The following is a 10552-nucleotide window of genomic DNA, read 5'->3' as shown; positions in this document are numbered from 1 at the left end:
GGTATGAAAACTGCCTCATTTTTTCACAAGCCCTGTGAATATGGCAGCATGAGATCTTTACGTGGATTTTAAATTTTAACTATATATATGCCCCTGGCTCAGCACAGGAAACAACAAATAGACATTTGCTTAACCTTAGCTGTGGGAAACTTACCTGTGAACTGTGTTTTCAGTCACAGCCCAACAAACAAGTCTGTGCCACAGTGAAGGGAGAGGGGGAAAAAAGTTAACTGGTTTTAGTTACATTCCAAGACCCAAGAGGATTAATATAATAAACTCTCAATGAAGTATTATTTTCTCTTAAGGGAGGTCCAAATTTAGTTAATGAAAAAAAATCAAATCTGCCTTCTTTTCATCATAGGAATTCTAGCTTAATAGTAGAAGGCAAAATTCATTTTCACTACAAGTTGACAGAAAAAATGGTTTTCACAGTGAGTTAGTTTCTCCCTGTCTCCTCTAGTTTACAGAGATTTAAATATGCAACTTCAGTGGAAAGCCATATGTTCATTCCATTTTGGTGATTTAGAGCAGAATCCTTGCAGAACACATAACCCTGAGTAACTAGACTGTGCACTCTGCCATATACTCAAGCTTCTATTCTTCACCTCCATTTCCAAGCTGCAGCACCAGAAATGTATTTCCTTACATGCACACTCATAAGATTAAGTATTTGTTTACAGATCAGGCAGATCTCCAGATTACAGAACAACTGGGGTTACAGATCCCCAGGCTAACCCATCTCCCCCCACACTCCTATTTATGATGGACTTGAGTTTGATATAATGAACGTGATAATAAAATCTCCCCTCACAGCCTCTCTGCACATTAGTTTTATTGCTGCCCAGATCTTCTGTGGTCTTCATGAGTTTGCCACTAAAATGCATTAGCTACTCTTTTATTGTATGTTCACTTACTTAATTGTAAAGAATCAATGAGTTGTATAGGTTGTAATGATCTGAAATATAGTAGCAATTTATTTATTCAAAATTTAAGTATTTATAAAATGAAAGTAGAAGCTGCCATGGTGGCATGCATTTTCTTCCCAATCACCACTTGCAAAACAGAGAATTTAAGTTTTCTAGATGGAATCGTGTTAATTAGAGCACCTTGCTTCCACCAAAAATTATGTGCAACCTCCATAGAAAACTGACTTCAGTAAAAAAAAAAAAGTTGATTGGGGTTTTCAAAAGCCCTCAAATCTGTGAGGCTGTGATTTGCCACAACGGAGGGTGTTCATGCAAAGCCCTGTATATTATCTAATTTCTATTTTGGTTCTTTGCACTGAAACTAATTTAATTCTTTATGTGAAATGACTATAGCCATGGCTGGAATTTTTAAGTACTTTAAAAATACAAAGCCATAGCTGACTAAGTAAGACTAAGAAAAGAATACTATTCAATACTAGCTAGAGCATTATGGCTTGGACATTTCATTTGCTTTGGTTCTAATTTACCATTTTACTATCTTGTTGCAGTGGTAATCACTCAGTTTGTAGATTTATAGAAAAAATGCTCTATGTTAATATTCACATTACTACTATTGGTATTCTGGAAATCTGGTAATTATCAAAACTACACTAAGATTTAAAGGAGTCATAAGAAAGTTGGATGCCATCTAATCATGATTATGTTACTTGCTTTGTATTCCTTCACTACATAGTATCCTCTCTAAAATAGCACCCAAAGCAATGAAAATATTATATGCACCTCAAAGATGCATCCACTAGTTTAATAATGATAAGTTAGCCCCTTTATTACAAGCGTTCTACAGGTGGATGATGTGTGCTCCCATGCTCTTAAATAGGACAGAGGAGAAGGACACAGGAGTTGAGCTGACCAGTATCAATTGGTTTTTCATTCCATTTGGAAAAAGGAAGCCATTGCACTTCTTATCAAACAGGAAGATTTGAGGAAACTCTATGGGATAAATTTTCAGTTTGTGTTATCTGCTGGAGCTTCATGCACTTCAGACACACATCAGTTTAAACTAATTGGAACATATGTAATTGTGTCTCTGGCCTCATCATTCTTGTAGTTTACAGGTGGCTACAATCTGGGCCCTGCATTTCAGGCTTACCTATTGATTACTTAAAATTTTTAGGCACATTAACCTTAACCGTGTCTTTCATTCATTTACATTCAGTTCTTATGTATTTTTCAAATATGCTAGACAACTGTCAGTAACTTAGAAATCACAAAATCTCATAAATTACCTGGCTTGATTTATCTTTCAACAACCAATAAACCAATAATAATATTCATTCAATGTTATCTAAATCAGGTGACAATCATGAACTAGCAGGATATTGAGTGCAACAAAAGGCTAATTGTTTTAAACTGGATGTAGGAATCATGTTTCAAACCCCGGCAAAAACCTATGGTTTAAAAATTAGATTCTGAAAAGAAAACTAGATTTCTTTTAAAATAACTGTGTTACTATTTGTGCATTATTCTTACATTTCAGTTTAGTTCACATAGCTCTTTTGAAATCAACAATATCCTTGCTATAAACACGTTTATTAGTTTTATAGATCCATCTCTGTTTTGTTAAAGGGTAATTTTGTTACAAGAAACAAGCAGTTTGCATGATATAAAAGGGGAGTTCATTAAGGAATGTAAACTTGGTGATGTATGGAAGCGTAACTTTGGTTTAGGCAAGAAATGTTATTGACACAGGTTAAATTGTAGCATTATAGATAAATCTGGGCCTATTTAAGCTGGACATTTGAAACATGCACTTTTTTCATTCCAGGGTTTCTACTGTCAAATGCTACCGTGTTTGCATGTGTGTGGTAGAATGTTGCCATCTAGTGACCATTTGGTCAATTACAGATGCCCAGTCCCTCAGGGATAAGCCAGTTTGTCGTCTCAGGGTGCTAATTTCCTACGTAAATATACTAGTCTGACAGTAATAGCAATATTGCACTTTTTGCACAATTAAGTGAACAGGCTCCTGAAATCCTTTTTTTTTTCCACTGTTTTTAGTCATCTAATCAGTTTGGACCTTTCTTGTAGTCTTTTTTACAGAGAAGAGTGCTTATGTTAGCAGCATTGTGATCTCCAAGAATGCCTTTTATTAAGAAAAGCCAGCTATATTTTTACCTTGTTCACTGTCTGCAGCTGAGACATACTACATATAATCCCAATCAAGATCAAAGAGAGTGAAAGGAAAGCATTTCTTTTACTATTGCTGTACATAACCCTTTATAAACCATAGGGGGCATTATGTTGCCATGGTTCTTCCTTCTAATCTATCTCATTTTATTTCAAGTGAAAAATGCAGCCCTTATTATTGAACTCATTGAGATCTAAAAACTCCTATATACATCTAAACTCAGGTACAGAAGGGTGTATGATATTAGCTGTATTTATGGATTTTATTTCTAATCCTGTTAAAAGCCTCTAAAACATAAGATTGATCTGTATTTAATTTTGATCTATGTATACACACACATGCATTACACATTTCAGAATATATACTGAGCCCCTCTTTACATGTGGTAGAATAAAAAACAAGCAGTCCATAGAGAGAGATCATGCATTATTGTGTCTGTAACAAAATTAATTATCAGTGATAGACACTGGACTTTCTTTTACTATATATTTGTTGTTAATTTACAATATTGGAAGAAAGCCCATTTCTTATCAGTTAGATGAGAAATAACCTTGGTTAAGGCCTTCTGCATTTTATTCACAAACACAAAAAACAGCTACTTTCAAATATGGACATTTGTTAGGACATTTGTTAGAGATTGAGCCATTACCTGGATTAGTTGCTTTTAAGAAAGGGACAACATTGGTCTTTACTGGAGCAGTAGAAAATGCACGTGAAACCTCACAAAGGCCCCCATAATGACTAGCTACAGCTGCAGTCATTTTGGCCAGAGATGTACAGTGCTCCCATGAGAAGGCCAACAACTACCAAGAGGGTGGGGAGAAGACAGGACCACACTGACTAAGAACACAGAGTTTACTTCCTGCAACTCCTGAAAGGATATAGCAGAGAATACTCACCCTGCATGCTAGAGAAAAACAATTCTGCAATGTGTATAGTCTAGAAAAACCTAGGAAAAATACTTCTTCATTGTCACTGAGTCTCAAGCAGTCCCTAGGCCCCTGCCACGTTATACTTAAAATGTGATTAGCCAATCACATCTTAAGTTGTAACCCAGCCACACATTGAAGCAATTGATGGCATTATGAAACAGGGAGTAAACCACAAAGTTATTCCACAAAGATGTGTAATAACTTGGTGCCTGGTTCCTACCACACCATTAATTGAGCATGTGGCCAGGTGCACCCCTGTGGCTAGGAGCCCTGTCAGCTGATCCAGGCTCCCAGCCACAGAGCGAATGGTGCATCTCCATGGCTGTGAGCTCAGATCAGCTGATGGGCCCCCACCCTTGGAAGCGCATGGTATGCCCCTGCAGAAGCTTGCTACTTGCCAGTGCTGGGAGAACCTGTGATTGTGATCACAGGCTCGCCCTGCACCAGCAGTTATGCATGATGGGATATTATGCTCGATCCCAGAACCACAGCTCGTGCCGTGTATGTGTGGCATGACAGGAAGCATAATTCCTGCATGGATCCTAGATTCTTGGATCATGCATCACATCCCATTGTGCCTTTATCTGCATGTCTGGCAGGGGGCTTAGTTCCATAAGAAAGCGATATATCTGATATATATGATTATAAACACACATGCTTTGGAGTTTGACGCAAACCAACTGATATCAGTGGAATGCTCAATAATAAAGTCACAGGGCTTTGGATCTGGCCCCTACTAACTGCTCACACAGGATGCATGTGTCTCTGCAGTTCATTGATTTCAGTTGTTTTGCATCAGGCTTGGAAAAAAGAGCAACAACAACAGACTTAAACTTTGTGCTATGCAGTCTTCCTCTGTTGCAGGTTTGTGGCTATGGTGAGAGCTGTGAAACCTAATTAGCAATGACAAAAAGCAGGTTTAAGAATCAGGTGAACTCAAAGTTTTAGTCTAAAGAAAATTAAGACATATTAAATCTCAAAGGCAGCTTTGAGCCTCCATATAGCTTTTAGAATGCTTCAGTGTTAATAATCCAGGTAATTAATGTCATAGGCAAGCAATATCAAAGATGAATTTTAATCTGAGAATAACAGGGGGAAAAAACAGTTGATTCTCCAAAGATCAAGGCTGCTTGAAAAAAAAAATAAAAAAAAATAAATCCCTAGTCTAAGAAACAGCCTTTCCACCAGTTTCAAAGTACAGAGAAGGCCCACATTGGTAGATTGATTTATATTATTCAGTTCTCTGTACGGGTATCTTCTTCCTGCAGAGAAAGTTTAATTACTCCTTTGGCAAGTCTCTTGATATGCAGTCTCTTTGGTTTAGGAGGAGATTTGAAGGATATGTATAAAGAAAAGTAATGAAAAAAAACAATGCTCCCACCCAACTTTGAATGGGGTCTTACTGAGTGGATTTTGCTTAGGATCCAAAGACCTCATGAATAAAACCTCTATATTTAAAACAGGAGTTGTTTCAAGTAATGATTCAGCATTTCGCTTGGAAATTAAAACGATGCCTGTATTAATCTGTAATACAATAGATTATTCTTTAGCTTATATCTTTTTATAGCTGTGTATCTCTTTGCTGACCTGGTGTATGACAGTCCTTGGCACCCACCTGATATGGGGTAGCTACTAGGAAATTCATGAAATTACATGTCATGAGCCTAAAGGGACCCAAGTGGCTTCTTGAGTTCTGATTTGTACAAATTCTGTGCAAAACTTCAGGGGAACCTTAGGTGTCAGATGCCTCAGTCTGGATAAGGTGAGAGTAAGTGAGCCACCAAAGCTCTGCATAAGGAGCAGTCATTGTCCTTGAGGGTGTCACATGTTCAATTTAGCACTTACTAAGTCTTGTTAAAATGCAAGTAGTTTAGCACATGTTCAGTTCCCTCCTGGTGTGACAAAGTTGTTTCCTTCCAGGGGAGGGTTGTCTCCTAACATGTCCTAACTTTAACAGGTCACTACATTCCAATGTTTTGCAACTGTTGCAAGTAAATGTGACAAGGACCCTGGAAGCTTCCAGGCTTTTGGATCTTTGCCAAGGAGCTAGGAAGCCACAAAAATTTCAGGTTCCAGTGGTGTTTATAGACTGGCAGGGTCTTGCATAAAGAGATAGAAATAGATGCCACTAACTGAAACAGATCAGCTGTGTCAGGATCTGAAATTGCACTGTCTGTCACTGAAAAGTAATATAGTGTCCCAGCACAGCTGATGTTCTTCACTGGGCAAAACACACAGTACCTGATCCTGCCCACTGATCCTGCTCCCAGAGACTTGCCCCCTGCAGTCTCCCAGAGATTCTGCGAACGTGTCTCTGGAAACAGGGAAAGATGGGCAGGCACTCCAGGGCCTTGAGGTGCCTGATCTCACACAGGAATTTCTGAGGTGTACAGGACCAAGCTCCTCAAGCCCTGAGAGCACCAGGAAGGCTGGAGAGTGTGGGTGCTCCAGGCTGCCCACGCTCTCCTGCCATAAAACAAATAGACATTTACTGCAATAGAGTGGCAGAATTATTTAGGGATGTAAATGGTGAAACGGTTAAATGACTATTATATTTATACCATTGACTGACCTCTGTTTACCATCCCCTTAGTATTCACTATGCTCCTGGCACTGTGTGGGCCCCAGGCCACTGGCAGGGAGCCATGGGCAGGAGGCAGCAGGCATGACTGAACCATTAGGGGATGCTGCCCAGCTATAGGGCCATGGATTCCCTTTCACCCTCATGGGCAGGGGCTGTGATTGGAACTGGGGCCATGGACCTCTCCTGTGCCCAGATCCTGCCACCATGGGGAGGGAGGGAGGGACAGAGGTGCTGCCCCCCCAGGAGTCAGGCAGGGCCTTTCTGCCACAGCAGCATGACTCCTAGCCATGCTGTGGGTCTGCCTGGCTCCCCTACAGTGGAAGGGCCTGGGCAGGATGACAGGCTCCTTGCACCTTCCGCCATGCTGTTTTCCTGAGGGGTGGAGGTGCAGCAGGGATCCTGGGAGGGCATTAGGACTGCAACAGCAGGCTCCCAAGTTGGAGCTGCTGCACTGCCACCCCTCAGGAATGCCCTAGAGCTGCACTCATCATGCAAGGGGCCAGCAGCAACTCCCCAGACCCAGCGCCGCCTGCTCCAGCTGCCTCATCACCTCCTCGAGCCAAGTGAGCCATGTGCTCAGCCTTCCCTCAGGGCTGGGTGAATCCCTGTGTGGCTCCAGCACCACGGATGGGAGGGGGGAGGACTCAGCATACCCAGAAGAGGCTGCCCCACAGAGGCCAGGCATCCTCTTCCCCTGAGGTAAGCTGGGGAGATCCAGCCTGGACTGGCCCAGCCCAGTAGCATGGAGAAGCCTTCCAGGTCTGTAGTACAAGTGCAGCAGGAGGTGCAGGAAGCCCATCATCCTGCCCAGGTCTCACTATGTGCCTTGGAGTCTCACTGCTGTAGCAGGAAGGCCCTGCCTGACCCCAGTGAGGGGCCCAGCACCTCCCACTCTCCTTGCAGTGGCAGGATGCAGGCACAAGAAAAGTCTATAGCCGTGGCTCCATTCCCAGCTGCAGCCCCAGCCCCCAGCCACAGGGTCGAGGGGAAGCTGCAGCTCTGCAGCTGGGCAGCACCCCCTAGTGGCTCAGTCTCACCTGCTGCACATTGCTTGCCGCTTCCCGCCAGCAGCCTGGGGCCCATACAGTGCCAAGCACATGCTGAAGACATAAGGGGCTGGGGCCAGGACTGGAGGTAACGAAACATGGTGTGAGGTATCAGTTAACTGATATAATTGGAGAAGGTTAAATGGATAATTTTTTTAACAATATTTACATTCCTAAAATCATTACTTTGTATTGTCACAGCCACAAATTTGGGCATTTGTGGTGCAACAAATGGTTATGGGCATCTATTTGCTTTCATTTTGTGCTACCATAAAATTGTTTGTGGTAGCACAAAGGTGATGAAAGGTGATGTCTGTTCCTACCCTTAGAGTTCAAGGCTTCAAAGGCCACCAAGTTTGGGCTTTTTAATTTCAACTGTACATGAATCAGTAACTGCTAAGAAATTCATAAAGTGTCCCCATTGAGGGGAACTGGAGGGAGGGGTAAACGGAAGGGTTTGCTTCCACTTTTTCTGAACTTTTTTCCTCCTGTGCAGTGTTAATGTTACAACTACCTCTACCCTCCCTCACACCACCCTCTTTTGATCATGATACTCAGTTTCTATATGCCTCGTTGTTCCTCATGTTTGCTGGACTCTGGCAAAGTAAACAGTTTATTGGCAAAAATATATTCCTTTGTGCTATGAGCTTCTCCTCCCTTACCTCACTCCCTTCCTTGCCATTTTTCCCCTCCCATGTCTCAGTCTTGCTTCCTAAATCTCCCACTTTAATTTCTTCTGTTAAGAATGCTTAATACAGAAAGTATGGGTTTTCCAGCGGTGCACAAAGAAGCTGGCTGGTAACCAGGCAGACCCCTACATTTCTAGCTGCACTACCTTCATTACATCTGATGTGTAACCAAACAGAAATGTTCTTTCAGAGAACTCTGGTTTCAACAAATCGTATCTTTCTGAAAACACCTGGATAATTTTTAATGGGCTCTAATGATAACCCCTTCTAGTGGCTGGTCCTCAGAGGATAATATTTACTCCTGAAGCTCAAGTGGTAGAAATACATCCTGTGCAATAAATATTAAAAAACCCTGTGGTTGACACTGGCTTGTCATGGGACCATTCTTCTAGGCATGTATGAAAAATCCTGTTGAGAAGTTGTCTTTAAACATGTTTAGAGTGAAAAATATATAATCTATTGCTGTACAATGTCCAGCAAAAGGTGTTCTAGTAGTTTGTCACACATTTCAATGGCTTGACAGAATTCAAAAATCAAGACATGACAACAAAAGTAACAAGGTAACTCTCTGGGATATTAGTGTCCCTGGAAATAATGAGAACCAATTAATATCTTTATTAGGGAAACTCCCATTCATGAAGTGGTAGTCATTTTTACTAATATAGTAGAAGTATCAATTGCACTGTAAATTGCAGGAAACAGTGCCATTTGGGGAAAGCAAAAATGGTGACTGTAAAGAAATAGATAGAAAAGTTCATAAATAACTATTTCCCTATAATCTAATTTCTTCAAATGTGTTGTCAGTGGGTACGTCTACATGAGACACTTAACTGTGAAGTAGAGCAAATTACTACATAGTAAGCACCACTGTCTACATGTGTAGACCCTTGCTGTGCTGTATTTTGCTCTACTCAGCAATTAATTTGCTACCTGCAAATGCAAGTAGCAAACTAACTGCCAAGTAATTACTGTACAGTAAGGCAGGCATAAATGGCTGACCGGCAGATTTGATCCTTGTCGGCTGGGCAGCAGGGGATGGGAGATTTCTCCCTGACCCCAGGAACTGCTTACTGCTGGGATGGGCTCCGCCACTGGAGCCCGGGTAGGGACAACGTCCCTCTGCTCCGCAGCAGGGAGCTCCCGGTCCCCACTCCGCAATCACGGAGCTGGGGCAGGAAGCTCTTTGGAGCTGGCTGGCACCTGCTCCAGATTGGGACAGCTCCTGGCAAACCCTGGGCATGTGCACCCTGGAGCTGGCTGGGGACTGTCCCATTTCGGGCAGTCCCCAGCTAGCTCTAGGCTGCATGTGCAGACCTTCCCGTGCATCCTGGGGCTGACTGGGAATTGTCCTGGAAAATTACTTTGGAGTAAATCCATCCAGCATCATTTGCATATGTAGACAAGGTCAGTAAGTGATAATGGGTTTTCACTATGTTAAAAGATTAACTTTTGTTAACAAACATATCCCCCACATTGTGCTTTCTTATTCTTAATTTTAGAAATTAAAATATTTAGTTAATAATATGCAACAGGTACTCTTCTGTTTTTAACTCCAAGAACATCATTGCAACATTCCAGCATTAAATGGACTACAAGACTGGGGAAACAATTACATTGGTAATCTTCTTGAGGTATGAGCTAAAAATTTAAGTACATTTTTATAAGATTATAATAAATCACACTTTAGACTTCCTAATGGGAAGAAATTTATGGTGAAGGAAAGTGTAAAGGCACCTTTCTCCTAGCTTTAATCCTAAGCAAGAAAACATGTCTCACCTTAATGAATGTTTTGTGATATCCCACATTAAAAAAAGCAACATGCCATTGAAATGAATCAGGAGATAGAAAGAGTACCAGCAGTGGTAGCATCCAGTAAAGTGCTGGCTGTATTTCGCTAAGGCATAAGTGATTGAACAAGCAGACAGTTCAGGGCTCTTGACACCTACCAAAACATTATCAAGAGAAATAAAGAAAGATGGGACCACCTAATTGTATAATATTGAAAGAATACTTGCATAATTACAGAGCTACAGAAACAGCTGCTTACAATGTCCGCTATCATGCACTGCAGGTGGTAATTTACCCATGGGTTTCCCATTCAGATGAATGGGAAACAGTGGGGGGTGGCCTTTTGGCATCCCACATAATCGCAGACATTTTTAAGCAACTGCTATTTCCTAGGTCCCT

This window comes from Alligator sinensis, unplaced genomic scaffold, assembly GCF_000455745.1.
Source record: "Alligator sinensis unplaced genomic scaffold, ASM45574v1 scaffold39_1, whole genome shotgun sequence".
Taxonomy (NCBI): domain Eukaryota; kingdom Metazoa; phylum Chordata; order Crocodylia; family Alligatoridae; genus Alligator; species Alligator sinensis.
Note: the sequence above shows the minus strand (reverse complement) of the source record.